The sequence below is a fragment of the Erithacus rubecula genome (assembly GCF_903797595.1).
Source record: "Erithacus rubecula genome assembly, contig: scaffold_273_arrow_ctg1, whole genome shotgun sequence".
Taxonomy (NCBI): domain Eukaryota; kingdom Metazoa; phylum Chordata; class Aves; order Passeriformes; family Muscicapidae; genus Erithacus; species Erithacus rubecula.
In genome coordinates, this window is record NW_027636052.1 from 65,118 (window position 1) to 81,909 (window position 16,792).

Genomic DNA, 16,792 nt, shown 5'->3' on the forward strand with positions numbered 1-16,792 from the left:
CTCCGTGCCCTTTCTTGCTGGACAGATGGCGCAGAACGGATCTGTGCCCGCCCCGTGGGTCTCCTCCTGGCGCTGCTCGGGGATTCTCTCCCGGGGTCTCCTCCTCCCACCACTGCCGCTGCTCCCGACCCGAGCCACCGCGGCTCTTTATATACCCACAACAAGCCCTGCCCTTTTTAGGAACAGCCAATAGACGTCGAGGAACAAGCGTGGGGGCGGAGCAGCCAACGTTCCACATTGTGAAGAAACAGAGAGGAGGCATGGCCACAGTGTGACCGAGCAATATGATTGGTCAGGAGGAGGAGAACTCCAAAAGGGGCGTGGCTTGTGCCCAAGGTAGGGTAGGGCAGAGAGGTGTGAGGGCGGGGTGGGGGAGGGGCCGGGGTCACACCGGGATTTTGGGAGCAGCTCCGGGCGCTCCCGGTGCCTCCGCAGCTCTCCTGGAGCCCCGTCAGGCCCTGCAAGAAGCCGAGGAAGGGGTCTCTGGGGGTGGCCTGGCCAATAGGAGGAGTTTCTGGGGGCCCCAGTCCCATTTCTAGAGTGCCCCAAGCCAATGGGAGGGGTCTCTGGGGGTCCCAGCCAGGAGACAGGACTTCCAGTTGCTTTTCAAAGTGCAGTTGATTTTTCTTATCTTCTACAAAAAAAGGGAGTTCTTGTCACAAGTGTCAACAGCATGGCTGGAAGTTGCAAAACTTCTGCCTACAAGGTCTTTTAAGGATTTATTCACCAATAAAACACTGCCAACACAGATATTTATGTTTAATTCAAAACTAAGAAATTTAGTCTAATTGAAGTGTGACCTTTCTTAGCGATTCCAGTTCTGGCACACAGACCTAGTCTAAGACTTTTTGTCTCTTCTGCAACTACTTTTACTTTTTCTATATCTTAAACTCTATAGCTAAACTTTTCTCATCTAAATACATCTCTGCTTTGAGTATTAAATCTACATTTTCGCTTCTAGCACCTAGGTTGGAAGATTATCCCAAGGCCTCAGGTCAAATGCTGGGTTGTTTTCTAGACTTTGATTGACAGGCCCAATGTTGTGAGAATTCCTTGCATTTTGAATTCCAACAGAATCTCACAAACACGAGGCCCCATCGTGACACAACAGGGCCTGGTGGAACCCAGGACAGTGTTGACACCACAGAACCACACGGAAACGAGCCCCGTGCATCCCCCGGTGTGACACGGCCAGAGACCCCCCAGCCCCATCATCCTCGGGTGTGACACGGCCAGAGACCCCCCAGCCCCATCATCCCCCAGTGTGACATGGCCCGAGACCCCCCCAGCCCTGAGCATCCCCCGGTGTGACACAGCCCGAGACCCCCCCAGCCCCGCCATTCCCACCCGGAGAGGCCTGAGACCCCCCAGGACCACCCAGGGAGGAGGGGGACGGAGACACCCCCAGGCCCCCTCGTGCTCCCTGCCCACCCGAGGGTCTCCGTCCGCCTCTGCATGGGGCGGGCGGGGTTGCGAACTTGTTTTGAGTGGCGAGTGACTTGTTGGGAGAGCAAAGATCAGGAACAGCACTTGATGTGATTTTTTTTCAACTTTATTTTGTCCTTATTTTTAGCTGGCTGGGACGATGGTCAAAACCCTCCCATGTGGGGGGGCCGGCACAGTCCCTCACTGTCCCGGGGCTTGTCTGTCCTTACCTGTGTTGATCTGGGGTGGTGTCCAACCCCCTGCGGTTTGGGTGAGCTGGAGTGGTGTCCATCCAGGTTACCTTTGGCACGCTGTGCTGTCTTGGTCGCCTTCAAGAAGGGGCATGCTCTGTCGGGGTCCGTCCTCCTCGCCCCCGGGGGATGCTCTGTCGAGTCCATCGTCATCCTCACCCCCGGGGGGATGCTCTGTCAGGGTCCATCGTCATCCTCGTCCCCGGAGGGATGCTCTGTCGGGGTCCATCGTCATCCTCGTCCCTGGGGGGATGCTCTGTCAGGGTCCGTCGTCCTCCTCTCCCTCGGGGGGATGCTCTGTCAGGGTCCATCGTCCTCCTCTCCCTCGGGGGGATGCTCTGTCAGGGTCCGTCGTCCGAGCCCCCGGGGGATGCTCTGTCGGGGTCCATCGTCATCCTCGCCCCTGGGGGGATGCTCTGTTGGGGTCCGTCGTCCTCCTCGACTCCGGGGGGATGCTCAGTGGGTCTCCATCGTTGTCCTTGCCCCCGGGGCTATGCTCTGTTGGGGTCCGTCGTTCTCCTTGCCCCCGGGGGGAAGCTCTGTTTGGGTCCACCCTCCTCTCCCCAAGGAGAGAACCGGAGACCAGGGTGTCTCCGTGGTTATCCTGTGTGGAGATGTGGGGGGGTCAGGTCACCGCGGTCTTTCTCCACCATTGAGGGGGGGGCCGGGTGATCTGTGCTTATCGCGGTGTGCGCTGGCGAAGGGGTGGTCTCCGTGGAGTGGAGTCATGGGTGGGGTCTCCGCGCCCTTCGTTGCCGGGCAGATGGCACAGAGCGGATCTGTGCCCGCCCCGTGGGTCTCCTCCTGGCGCTTCTCGGGGCTCCTCTCCCAGGGTCTCCTCCTCTCGCCGCCGCCACCGCTGCTCCCGACCCGAGCCACCGGGGCTCTTTATATACCCGGAGCAAGCCCCGCCCCTTTTAGCTTTAGCCAATAGGCATCGAGGAACAAGCGTGGGGGTGGAGCAGCCAACGTCCTGCATTGTGAGGTAACAATGAGGAGGCGTGGCCACAGTGTGACCGAGCAATCTGATTGGTCGGGAGGAGGAGAACTCCAAAAGGGGCGTGGCTAGGGCCCAGGGTTGGGGGCAAATGTGAGGGCTGGGTGGGGGAAGGGCCGGGGTCACACCGGGATTTCGGGAGCAGCTCCGGGCGCTCCTGGTGCCTCCGCAGCTCTCCTGGAGCCCCGTCAGGCCCTGCAAGAAGCAGAGGAAGGGGTCTCTGCGGGTGGCCAGGCCAATAGGAGGGATCTCTGGGGGTCCCAGCCAGGAGACAGGACTTCCAGTTGCTTTTCAAAGTGCAGTTGATTTTTCTTATCTTCTACAAAAAAAGGGAGTTCTTGTCACAAGTGTCAACAGCATGGCTGGAAGTTGCAAAACTTCTGCCTACAAGGTCTTTTAAGGATTTATTCACCAATAAAACACTGCCAACACAGATATTTATGTTTAATTCAAAACTAAGAAATTTAGTCTAATTGAAGTGTGACCTTTCTTAGCAAATCCAGTTCTGGCACACAGACCTAGTCTAAGACTTTTTGTCTCTTCTGCAACTACTTTTTCTATATCTTAAACTCTATAGCTGAAGTTTTTCTCATCTAAATACATCTCTGCTTTGAGTATTAAATCTACATTTTCGCTTCTAGCACCTAAGTTGGAAGATTATCCCAAGGCCTCAGGTCAAATGCTGGGTTGTTTTCTAGACTTTGATTGACAGGCCCAATGTTGTGAGAATTCCTTGCATTTTGAATTCCAACAGAATTTCACAAACACGAGGCCCCATCGTGACACAACAGGGCCTGGTGGAACCCAGGGCAGTGTTGTGACACCACAGAACCAGACGGAAGTGAGCCCCATGCATCTCCCGGTGTGACACGGCCAGAGACCCCCCAGCCCTGAGCATCCCCTGGTGCCTCACCCTGGCTAGAGGCAGGACCCCTCTAAGCCTGTTTCTCCTTCTTTTCTGGGGCATACATCTTAGAGGTTCCCTCAAGGGTGTCAGACATGTCATTATCAGTATCATGTTCAGCACTTTGGCTGCGAGAAACAGGAGTGGCTTTCCTTTTGGTGGAACTTCCTCTTTCAATCTTTCCTTCCTTCAAATCTTGCACTCGTTTTGCCAGAGCAGCCGTAGGCTTCCCATCCCATCTTCTCATGTTCTCTCCAGAATCTCGCAAGAAAAACCACAATTCAGCTCGGGGAGTGTACCTCCTCTCCCAACTGGGGTAACGTCCGTGTTGGGTACCAGGGTTTCTAATCTGTATAGCTGAAATTTGGAGGAGGTCCTCCTTAATCTCCTCCCTGAGTGTCCGATGATTTTTCTCTATTTTATCTTCTAAGTCTCGCAAGCGTGTTTCCACTGCTGCAATTCTAGCATGAGTCGGGCCATGTACTGCATCCGCATATGCACGAAGCTTCTTTGCCATATCGAGTACTGTCTCATACACCTCATCTCTCTTCATTATCGCTAGGGCAGACGCATACTCAGGTGGCCCAAGCCGCACAAGTTTTCTCCACATCAGCGGTGTGCATGGTACCTGGTCTGGATTTCTAGTTGTTACATCATCCGAAAAAATAATTTCTGCTACTGCCATTTCCCTGAGGCGTTGAACCCCCTGCTCTATGGTTTTCCATCGGGTCTGCTGCACATATAAGTCATCTGCACACAGATATCTTTGTGCCACGCTATCCAGGACCCGTGCCCAAAGGCTTTGAGGGTTAGCTCCCCTCATCACACCTTGGTCGATAACAGGATCATGAGACAGAGACCCCAAATGTCTCGCCTCAGAGCCATCCAAAACTGTGGCCTCCCCTGCTGCATCCCAGAGACGAACCAGCCAGCTGATAATAGATTCATCAGGTCTCTGGGTGTAATCTTTTCTTAAACCACGAAGATCCTTCAGGGAAAGGGATTCATTATTAGTCTCTGCTCTTCCATTAGTTGTTTTAACTCCTGATTTTACATCAGGAGGTGTTGAAGGTCCCTCTCCAGCATCATCATCATCATCATCTTCCACTAGCCTATCAGTCTTCTTGGTGCATTTCCCACTTCTTGTACTAGTAGCCAAAGCCATTGGTTGGGGCTTGTTCTCCAGTTTAGCTGCTGGGTTTTGGCCTAGGGTGTTGGCTGCAACTTGAGTCACTGGAATAGGGGATAATTTATCTCCCTGTTCCCTCTTCTCTGTCTCCTGCTCTATCGTGCCTAGCAGGGTGCGATATGCATGTGCCAGGGCCCAGCTTACTGCAATAATCCTTTTCTCTTTAGAACCATCCTGGCATTTCCCCTTTAAGTACCTTGCAACTTCAATTGGATCTTGAATTTGTTCAGATGGGAATTCCCAAATTATGGGGTCAGAAAACTCCTTTAAAATCTGGCCCATTTTCTCCCATTTGCCATTCCACTCAAAATTCCTCCTGCCCAGCTTGACTCCCAAATCAGGAGTCCTCCCAGCCCCTTTAGAAATCTCGGCCTTAATTTTGTATAAACTGCAAATGGTGCAACAAAGACTTAACAAATTAACTGCCAAAAAGATAATGTCCTTAATATTCAGGGAGGTCTGAATATTTTCTAATACAGATGTAACTAATTCAGAGGAGAGGAAAGGAAATAAAGGCAGAAAATCCTCTTTTCCTGCTTCTCCTCTAAGAAATAACACAAGCCATGATTTATATATTCCTGAAGCCGATTCTAACATTCTTATAAATCTCTTATATGCCATTATCACCAAGCCTAGCCCGATGAGTATTTTGGTTAATACCCCTTTAATACAAAAACTTCGTATTAAAGAGAGCACCGGAGCTATCTCTGGATAAGTAAACAAGCCCAACGACCACAACGGTATTAACACTTCAAAGAAACTTAATAACCACCCATACAGGCAGGCTCCCACAACAAAAAGACATTCTGGATTCAATAGACATACCAATACCAACAGTTGAAAACAAAATATTATTAGAATAAAGTTTTTTTCCACTTTTCTGGTTTCCCCGTACGGGCCACCAAAATAATTTGTCCAAGTTTGGGACAAATTTTAGGAAAAAAGACCTCCAAAGGGTCCCCTTCCCCCTTACAATTCCTTCCTTCACTAAGCTCGAAAAGAATTTTCTTCAGGGGAAAGTGGAAAAAACTTTTTATTAACAAAATACAAAAGAAACACTTCCCAGCACAGACCCAGATTGAGATGAACTCAGCAGATCTTCGCCGGGAAGGGCAGCGGAGCTTCTTTGGCAGACTTCCAGAGGTGGTCTCCGAAGTTCAGATCCGTGTCCTCTGGAGCCGGTGCAAATCTTAGGGATGGGGGGGGGAAAGGGAGAGGGGCAGTTTAGGCAGCCAGGGGGAGAAAAGCAGCTGAGCAGCTGAGGGGAGGGGGGCAGGGGGACAGCAGAAGCAGCGGCAAGCAGCAGCCAAAGCAGCGAGCAGCGGAAGCAGCGGCAAAAAGCCCCAAAAGCTGAAAAAACACCCGGCTAGATAAAACAGCCTGGGGGAGGGGCCGGCAGCTCCATGGTGGGGGGTAGGGAGAGGAGCTAGTCAAAACATAACCCATAACACACCCTCCACGGCGGCACACCGTCCCCGGGGCCGGGTCGACCCGGTGTCCGCCACCCTCCCCGGAGCTAGCCAGACCCGATGTCCCGGAGCCGGGTAGACCTGATGTCCGCGGCCGGCCCCGGAGCGAGGTAAACCCGTTGCCCCCGCGACCGGCCGCCTCAAATCAGGGGCGCCCTCCGTGGCAGCACGCCGGCCCCGGCGCCGGTTCGACCTGGTGTCCGCCGCCCTCCCCGAAGCGAGGCAGAACCGGCCGCCTCGACTCTGCGGCGCCCTCCCCAGCGGCACACCAGTCCCGGAGCTGGGCTGACCCAATATCCGCCGCCCTCCCCGTACGGAGGCAGAACCGTCGCCCTCGCGACCGGCCGCCTCGACTCGGCGGCACCCTTCCCGGCAGCACGCCGGACCCGAACCTCGCTCGACCTGGTGTCCGCCGCCCTCGCCGGAGCGAGAAAGACCCGTTGCCCCCGCGAACGGCCGCCTTGACTCGGCGGCGCCCTCCCCGGAGGGAGTTAGACCTGTTGTCCCGGAGCCGGGTTGACCTGATGTCCGCCGCCGGCTCCGGAGCGAGGTAGACCTGTTGTTCCAGTGCCTGGTAGACCTGGTGTCTGCCGCCAGCCTCAAAGCGAGGTAGACCCGTTGCCCGTGCGACCGGCCGACTCGGTGGCGCCCTCCCTGGCAGAACGCCGTCTTAGAAGCCAGGTCAACCCTGTATCCGCCGCCCTCCTCGGAGCGAGGCAGACCCGTTGCCCCAGCGACCGGCTGCCTCGACTCGGCAGCGCCATCCCCGGCGGCACGCCGGCCCCGGAGCTGGGTCGACTCGATGTCCGCCGCCCTCCCCGGAGCGAGACAGACCTGTTCTCCTGGAGCCGGGGAGAACAGGTGTCCGCCGCCGGCCCTGGAGCGAGGTAGACCCGTTGCCCCCGCGACCGGCTGCCTCAACTCGGCGGCGCCCTCTTTGGCGGCACGCACGCCCCGGAGCCGGGCCGACGCAGTATCCACCGCCCTCCCTGGAGCAAAGCAGAACTGTTGCCCCCCGCGAACGACCGCCTCAACTCCTCGGCACTCTCCACGGCAGCACGCCGGCCCCAGAGCCGGGTCGACCTGATGTTTGCCGCCCCCTCGGCACGAAGCAGACCTTTTGTCCCGGAGCCGGGTAGACCTGGTGTACGCCGCCGGCTCTGGAGCGAGGTAGACCCGTTTCCCCACGTGAACTGCCGCCTCGACTCGGCGGCGCCCTCCTCGGCGGAACGCCCGCCCCGGCGCCGGGTCGACCCGGTGTCCGCCGCCCTCCCTGTAGCCAGGCAGAACCGTCGCCCTCGCGACCGGCCGCCTCGACTCTGCAGCGCCCTCTCCGGCTGTACGCCAGCCCTGGACCCGGGCCGACCCGGTGTCCGCCGACCTCGCCGTAGCGAGGTAGACCTGTTGTCCCGGAGCCAGGTAGCCCTAATGTCCGCCACCGGCCCTGGAGCAAGGTAGACCCGTTGCCCCCGCGAACGGCCGCCTCGCTTCGGCGGCGCCCTTCTTGGCGGCACCCTGGCCCCGGAGCCGGGTAGACTGGGTGTCCGCCACCCTCCCCGGAGGGAGGTAGACCTGTTGTCCCGGAGCAGGGTTGACCTGATGTCTGCCGCCGGCCCCGGAGCGAGGTAGACCTGTTGTTCCGGTGCCTGGTAGACCTGGTGTCCACGGCCAGCCTCGAAGCGAGGTAGACTTGTTGCCCTTGCGACCGGCTAACTCGGTGGCGCCCTCCCTGGCGGCACGTCGTCCTAGGAGCCGGGTCGACCCTGTGTCCGCCGACCTGCCCGGAGCGAGGCAGATCCGTTGCCCCCGCAACCGGCCGCCTCGACTTGGTGGCGCCCTCTCCGGCGGCACGCCGGCCCCTCAGCCGGGTCGACCCGATGTCCACCGCCCTCCCCGGAGAGATGTAGATTTGTTGTCCCGGAGCAGGGTATACCTGGTGTCCACCGACGGCCCCGTAGCGAGGTAGACCCGTTGCCCTTGCGACCGACAGCCTCGACTCGGCGATGCCCTCCCCGGCGGCACACCCGCCCCGGAGCCGGGTCGACCCCGTGTCCGCCGCCCTCCCCGGAGCGAGGCAGATTCGTTGCCCCAGCGACCTTCCGCCTCGACTTGGCGGCGCCATGCCCGGCGGCACGCCAGTACCGGAGCCGTGTCGAACCTTTGTCCGCTGCCCTCGCCGGAGCGAGGTAGACCCGTTGCCCTTGCGACCGGCCGACTAGGTGGCGCCCTCTCTGGCTCCACGCCAGCCCCTCAGCCGGGTCGACCTGGTGTCCGCCGCCGTCCCCGGAGCAAAGTAGACCCGTTGCCCCCACTACCGGCCGACTCGACTGTGCAGCGCCCTCCCCGGCAGCAGGCACGCCCTGGAGCCCGGTGGACCGGGTGTCCGCCGCCCTCCCCGGAGCGAGGCAGACCTGTTGTCCCGGAGCCAGGTAGAACTGGTGTACGCCGCCGGCCCTGCAGCGAGGTAGACCCGTTGCCCCCATGAACGGCCTCCTCGACTCGGTGGTGCCCTACCAGGCGGCACGCCCGCCCCAGCGCCGGGTCGACCCGGTGTCCGCCTCCCTCCCTGTAGCGAGGCAGAACCGTCGCCCTCGAGATTGGCCGCCTCGACTCTGCGGCGCCCTCTTCGGCGGCACGCTTGCCCCGGAGTCGGGCCGACCCGATGTCCGCCGCCCTCCCCGGAGCGAGGCAGATCCGTTGTCCCAGAGCCAAGTAGACCTGATGTCTGCGGCCGGCCCCGGTACGAGGTAAACCCGTTGCCCCCGCGGCCGGCCGTCTCAACTTGGCGGCGCCCTCCCCGGCGGCACGTCCGCCCTGGAGCTGGGCCGACCCGATATCCGCCGCCCTCCCCGGAGCGAGGAACACCCGTTACCCCATGCGACCGGCCACCTCGAATCGGCGGCACCCTCTATGGCGGCACGCCGCCCCTGGGGCCGGGTCGACCCGGTGTCCGCCGCCCTCCCCGGAGTGAGGCAGATTCGTGGTCCCAGAGCCGGGTAGACCTGATGTCCGCCGCCCTCACCGTTGCGAGGCAGATTTGTTGCCCCAGCGACCGGCCGCCTCGACTCAGCAACGCCCTCTTCGGCGGCACGCTTGCCCCGGAGTCGGGCCGACCCGATGTCCGCCGCCCTCCCCGGAGCGAGGCAGATCCGTTGTCCCAGAGCCGGGTAGACCTGATGTCCGCGGCCGGTCCCGGTACGAGGTAAACCGGTTGCCCCTGCGACCGGCCGTCTCAACTCGGCGGCGCCCTCCCCGGCGGCACGTCCGCCCTGGAGCCGGGTCGACCCGACGTCCGCCGCCCTCCCTGGAGCGAGGAAGACATGTTACCACCAGCGACCGGCAGCCTCGACTCGGCAGCGCCCTCCCGGGCGGCCCGCCGACCCCGGGGCCGAGTCAACCCTGTGTTTGCCGCCCTCCCCGGAGCAAGGCAGACCCGTTGTCTCGGAGGCGGGTAGACCTGATGTCCGCGGCCGACCCCGGAGCGAGGTAAACCCGTTGCCGTGCGACCGGCCGCCTCAACTCAGCAGCGCACTCCCGGGCGGCACGTCCGCCATGGATCCGGGTCGACCCGGTGTCCTCCGCCCTTCCCGTTGCGAGGCAGACCCGTTGCCCCAGCGACCGGCCGACTCTGCGGCGCCCGCTCCGACGACACGCCGACCCCTCAGCTGGGTCGACCCGATGTCCGCCGCCCTCCCTGTAGCGAGGCAGACCTTTCGCCCCCGCGACCATCCGCCTCGACTGGGCGGCTCCCTCCCTGGCAGCACGCCGGCCCCGGAGCCGGGTCGACCCGGTGTCCGCCCCCCTCCCCAGAGCGAGGTAGACCTGTTTTCCAGGAGCCGGGTCGACCCGGTGTCCGCCGCCGGCCCCAGAGCGAGGTAGACACTTTGCCCTCGCGAACGGCCGCCACGACTCGGCGGCGCCCTCCCCGGCGGCACCCTGGCCCCGGAGGCGGGTTGATTCGGTGTCTGCCGCCCTCCCCGTTGCGAGGCAGACCCGTTGCACCAGCGACCGGACGCCTCGACTCGGCGGCGCCCTCCCCGGCGGCATGCCAGCCCAAGAGCCGGGTCGACCTGGTGTCTGCCGCCCTCCCCGGAGCGAGGCAGACGCGTTGTCCCGGAGCCAGGTAGATCTGATGTCCGCGGCCAGCCCCGGAGCGAGAAAAACCCGTTGCCCCCGCGAACGGACGCCTCGAATTGGCGGCGCCCTCCCTGACGGCCCCCTGGACCCAAAGCTGGGTCGACCCGGCGTCCACCCCCCTTCTCGGAGGGAGGTAGACCTGTTGTCTCAGAGCCGGGTAGACCTGATGTCCGCCGCCGGCCGCGGAGAGAGGTAGACCTGATGTTCCGGTACCTGGTAGACCTGGTGTCCGCCAACAGCCTCGAAGTGAGGTAGACCCGTTGCCCTTGCGACCGGCCGACTCAGTGGCGCCCGGCCCCTCAGCTGGGTCGACCCGATGTCCGTTGCCCTCCCCGGAGCAATCTAGACCTGTTATCCCGGAGCCGGGTTGACCTGGTGTCCGCCGCCGGCCCTGGAGCAAGGTAGACATGTTGTTCTTGATCCGGGTAGACCTGGTGTCTGCCGTCGGCCCTGGAGCGAGGTAGACCTGTTATCCCAGAGCCGGGTAGACCTGATGTCCGCCGCCGGCCCCGGAGCGAGGTAGACCTGTTGTTCCGGTGCCGGGTAGACCTGGTGTCCGCCCCCAGCCTCGGAGCGAGGTAGACCCGTTGCCCTTGCGACCAGCCGACTCGTCGGCGCCCTCCCCGGCAGCACGCCGACCCTGGAGCCGAGTCGACCCGGTGTCCGCCGCCCTGCCCGGAGCGCAGCAGACCCATTGCCCCCGTGACCAGCCGCCTCAACTCGGTGGCGCCATCCACGACAGCACGCGGGCAGTGGAGCCGGGTTGACCTGGTGTCCGCCGCCTCCCTTGAGCGAGTTAGACCTGTTGTCCCAAAGGCGGGTAGACCTGGTGTCCGCTGCCAACCCTGGAGCGAGGTAGACCTGTTGTCCGGTGCCGGGTAGACCTGGTGTCCGCCCCGTGCTCGGAGCGAGGTAGACCCGTTGCCCTTGCGACCGGCCGACTCGACGGCGCCCTCCCCGGCGGCACGCCGGCCCTGGAGCCGACTCGACCCGGTGTCCGCCGCCCTGTCCAGAGCAAGGCAGGTCCATTGCCCCCGCGACTGGCCGCCTCAACCCGGCGGCGCCCTTTCCGGCGGCACGCTGGCCCCTCAGCCAAGTTGACCCGGTGTCTGCCACCCTCCCTGGAGCAAGGAAGACCTGTTATCCCCTGCGACCAGATGCCTCGACTCGGCGGCGCCCTCCCTGGTGGCACACCCTCCCCGGAGCCGGGTCGACCTGGTGTCCGCCGCCCTCCATGTAGCGAGGCAGACTTCTGCCCCCCGCGACAATCCACCTCGACACGGCGACGCCCTCCCCGGAGCGACGTAGACCTGTTTTCCCGGAGCAGGGTAGACCTGGTGTCCGTTGCCGGCTCTGGAGGGAGATATACCCGTTGCCCCCGTGAACGGCCGCCTCGACAAGGCGGTGCCCTCCCCGGCAGCACGCCCGCCCCCGCGCCGGGTCGACCCGGTGTCCGCTGCCATCCCCGGAGCGAGGCAGACCTGTCGCCCCCAGCGATCGGCCGCCTCGACTCGGCGGCGCCATGCCTGGCAGCACGCCGGCACCGAAGCCTGGTCGACCTGATGTCCGCCGCCCTCCCCGGAGCGAGGCAGACCCGTTTTCCCGGAGCCGGGTAGACCTGATGCCCGCCCCGCTGCCCAGAGCGAGGCAAACCCGTTGACCCTTGCGACTGGGGGCCTCGACTCTGCGGCCCCTTTACCGGCCGCACGCCCCCGCTCCGGAGCCGGGTCGACCCGTTCCGCCGCCCTCCCCGGAGCGAGTCAGAGACTTCGCCCCGGAGCCGGGTAGACCTGATTTCCGCTGCAGGCCCTGGAGCAAGGTAGACCTGTTGCCTCCGCGACCGGCAGCCTCGATACGGCGGCGCACTCCCCGGCAGCACGCCCACCCTGGAGCCGGGTCGAACCGGTGTCCGCCGCCCTCCCCGGAGCGAGGTAGACCTGTTTTACCGGAGCCGGGTAGACCTGGTGTCCGCCGCCGGCCCTGGAGCGTGGTAAACTCTTTGCCCTCGCGAACGGCCACCTCGATTGGGCGGCGCCCTCCCCAGTGACACCCTAGCCCCTAAGCCGGGTTGACCCGGTGTCCGCCGCCCTCCCTGGAGCGATGTATACCTATTGTCCCGGAGCCGGGTAGACCTGATATCCGCCACCGGCCCCAGAGCGAGGTAGACCTGTTGTTCTGGTGCCGGGTAGACCTGGTGTCCGTCCCCAGCCTCGGTGCGAGGTAGACCCATTGCCCTTGCGACCGGCCGACTCGAGGGCGACCTCCCCGGCGGCACGACAGCCCTGGAGCCGAGTCGACCCGGTGTCCGCCGCCATGCCTGGAGCAAGGCAGATCCATTGCCCCCGCGACCGGCCACCTTGACTTGGCGGAGCCCTATCAGGCGTCACGCCGGCCCCTCAGCCGGGTTGACCCGGTGTCTGCCGCCCTCCCTGGAGCAAGGCAGTTGTGTCGCTACCCGCAACCAGACGCCTCGACTCGGCGGCGCCCTTCTTGGCGGCATGCCGGACCCAAAGCCAAGTCGACCTGGTGCCGACCCAGTGTTCGCCGCCCTCCCCGAAACGAAGCAGACCCGCAGCGCTCTACATGTCAGCACGCCGTCCCCAAAGCCAGGTAGACCTGATGTCCACCGCCCTCCCCGACGATAGGCAGACCTGTTGTCCCAGAACCGGGTAGACCTGGTATCGGCCGCCAGCATCGAAGCGAGGTAGACCTGTTGCCCTTGCGACCGGCCGAGTCAGTGGCACCCTCCCTGGCGGCACTCCGGCCTAGGAGCCGGGTCGACCCGGTGTTCGCCGCACTTCCCAGAGAGATGTAGACCTGTTGTCCCTGAGCCGGGTAGACCTGATGTCCGCCGCCGGCCCCGGAGCGAGGTAGATCCGTTGCGCCTGCGACCAGCCCCCTCGACTCGGCGGCGCCCTGACCGGCGACACGCCAGCCCAGGAGTCGGGTCCACCCTGTGTCCGCCGCCCTTTCCGTAGCGAGGCAGACCCGTCGTCCACACGACCGGCCGCCTCGACAAGGCGGCCCCCTCCACGGCGACACGCCGACCCCGGAGTCGAGTCGACCTGGTGTCCGCTGCCCTCCCTTGAGAAACGTAGACCTGTTTTCCCGGAGCCGGTTAGACCTAGTGTCCGCCGTCAACCACTGAGCGAGGTAGACCTGTTGTTCCGGTGCCGGGTAGACCTGGTGTCCGCCCCCAGCCTCGGAGCGAGGTAGACCCGTTGCCCTTGCGACCGGCCGACGCGACGGCGCCCTCCCCGGCGGCACGCCGGCCATAGAGCCGAGTCGTCCCGGTGTCCGCCGCCCTGCCCGGAGCAAGGCAGACCATTGCCCCCGCGACCAGCCGCCTTGACTTGGCGGCGCCCTACTCGGCGGCACGCCAGCCTTGGAGCCGGGTTGACCCGGTGTCTGCCGCCCTCCCTGGAGCAAGGCAGACCTGTCGCCCCCCGCGACCAGACGCCTCGACTCGGTGGTGCCCTTATCGGCGGCACGCCGGCTCCGTAGCCGGGTTGACCCGGTGTCTGCCACCCTCCCCGTAGCAAGGCAGACCAGTTTCCCCCGCGACCGGCAGCCACAACTCGGCGGCGCCCTTCCCGGCGGCACGCCGGTCCCGGAGTTGGTACGACCCCGTGTCCGCTGCCCTCCCCGTAGAGAGGCAGACCCGTTGCCCCTCGCGACCGGCCGCCTCGACTCGGCGGCGCCCTCCCTGGCGGCACGCCGGCCCCGGAGGCGGGTAGACCTGATGTCCGCCGCTGGCCCTGGAGTATAGAAGACATGTTGTTCCGGAGCAAGGTAGACCTGGTGTCCGCCGCCGGCCCCGGAGCGCAGTAGATCCGTTCTGCCCGCCACTGGCCGCCTCAACTCAGCGGCGCCCTCCCCTCCTCACGCCGGCCCATGAGTCGGGTCGATCCGGTGTCCGCCACCCTCCCCGTAGCGAGCCAGACGCATCGCCCCCCGCGACCGGCCGCCTTGACACGGCGGCCCCCTCCACGGCGACACGCCGACCCCGGAGTCGTGTCGACCTGGTGTCCGCTGCCCTCCCTTGAGCGACGTAGACCTGTTTTCCCGGAGCCGGGTAGACCTGGTGTCCGCCCCCAGACTCGGAGCGAGGTAGACCCGTTGCCCTTGCGACTGGCTGACTCGACGGCACCCTCCCCAGCGGCACACCAGCCGTGGAGCCGAGTCGACCCGGTGTCTGCCGCCCTGCCCGGAGCAAGGCAGATCCATTGCCCCCGCGACCAGCCGCCTTGACTCGGCGGCGCCCTCCTCGGCTGTACGCCGGCCCCTTAGCCGGGTCGACCCGGTGTCCGCCGCCCTCCCTGTAGCGAAGTAGACCCGTTGCCCTCGCGACCGGCCGCCTCGACTCGGTGGCGCCCTCCCCGGCGACAGGTCGCCCCGTTGTCGGGTCGACCCGGTGTCCGCCGCAATCCCCGGAGAGACCAAGACTTGTTGTCTCGAAGCAGGGTAGACCGGATGTCCGCCGCCGGCCCTGGAGCAAAGTAGACATGTTGTTCCGGAGCAGGGTAGACCTGGTGTTCGCCTCCGGCCCCGGAGCCCAGTAGACCCGTTGCCTCCGCGACTGGCCGTCTCGACTTGGCGGCGCCCTCCCCGGCGGCACGCCCGCCCTGGAGCCGGGTTGACCTGGTGTCCGCCGCCCTCCCCGTTGCGAGGCAGACCCGTTGTTCCTCGCGACCGGCCGCCTCGACTCGGCGGCGCCCTCCCTGGCGGCACGCCGGCCCCGGAGCCGGGTCGACCCGTCGTCCGCCGCTATCCCCAGAGAGACCAAGACTTGTTGTCTCGAAGCAGGGTAGACCGGATGTCCGCCGCCGGCCCTGGAGCAAAGTAGACATGTTGTTCCGGAGCAGGGTAGACCTGGTGTTCGCCTCCGGCCCCGGAGCCCAGTAGATCCGTTGCGCCCGCGACTGGCCGACTCGACTCGGCGGCGCCCTCCCCGGCGACACGCCGGCCCAGGAGTCGGGTCGACCCGGTGTCTGCCGCCCTTCCCGGAGCAAGGTAGACCTGTTGTTCCGGTGCCGGATAGACCCGGTGTCCACCGCCCTCCCTGTAGCAAAGCAGACATGTTGCCCCCGCGACCAGCCTCCTCGACTCGGCGGCGCCATCCTCGGCAGCACGCCGGACCCGGAGCCGGGTAGACCTGATGTCCGCCGCCGACCCTGGAGCAAGGTAGACCCGTTTCCCCCGCGACCGGCGGCCTCCACTCGGCGGCGCACTTTTTGGCGGCACGCCCACCCTGGAGCCGGCTCAAACCGGTGTTTGCCGCCCTCCCCGTTGCGAGGCCGACCCGTTGCCCAGCGACCGGCCGCCTCGACTTGGCAGCGCCCTCCCCGGCGGCACGCCGGCCCAGGAGCTGGGTAGACCCTGTGTCCACCGCCCTCCCCGGAGCGAGGTAGACCTGTTTTCCTGGAGCCGGGTTGACCTGGTGTCCGCCACCGGCCGTGGAGCAAGGTAGACCCTTTGAACTCGCGAACGGCCGCCTCGACTCGGCGGCGTCCTCACTGGCGGCACGCCGACCCCGGAGCAGGGTAGACCTGATGTCCGCCGCTGGCCCTGGAGTATAGAAGACATGTTGTTCCAGAGCAGGGTAGACCTGGTGTCCGCTGCCGGCCCCGGAGCGTAGTAGATCCGTTCTGCCCGCCACCGGCCGCCTCGACTCAGCGGCGCCCTTCCCGGCAGCACGCCGGTCCCGGAGTCGGGTCGACCCGGTGTCCGCCGCCCTCCCCGGAGCGAGGCAGACCCGTCGCCCCCCGCGACCGGCCACCTCGACACGGCGGCCCCCTCCACGGCAACACGCCGACCCCGGATTCGAGTCGACCTGATGTCCGCCGCCGATCCTGGAGCGAAGTAGACCCGTTGCCCCCGCGACAGGCCGCCTCAACTGTGCGACGCCCTCCCCGGCAGCACGCACGCCCCGGAGACGGGCCGACCCAGTGTCTGCCACCCTCCCTGGAACGAAGCAGACCCGTTGCCCGCCGCGAACGACCGCCTCGACTCCGTGGCGCTCTACACGTCAGCACGCCGTCCCCAAAGCCAGGTAGACCAGATGTCCACCGCCCTCCCTGGCGCGACGCAGACCTGTTGTCCCGGAACCGAATAGACCTGGTATCGGCCGCCAGCATCGAAGCGAGGTAGACCCGTTGCCCTTGCGACTGGCCGACTCGGCGGCGCCCTCCCCTGCGGCACGCCGGACCCGAAGTCGGGTCGAACGGGTGTCCGCCGCCCTCCCCGTAGCGAGGCAGACCTGTTCTCCCGGAGCCAGGTAGACCTGGTGTCCGCCGCTGACCCTGGAGTGAGGTAGACCAGTTGCCCCCGCGAACAGCCGCCTCGAATCTGCGGCGCTCTTCCTGGCGGCACGCCCGCCCTTGAGACGGGTCGACCTGGTGTCCGCCGCCCTCCCCGTTG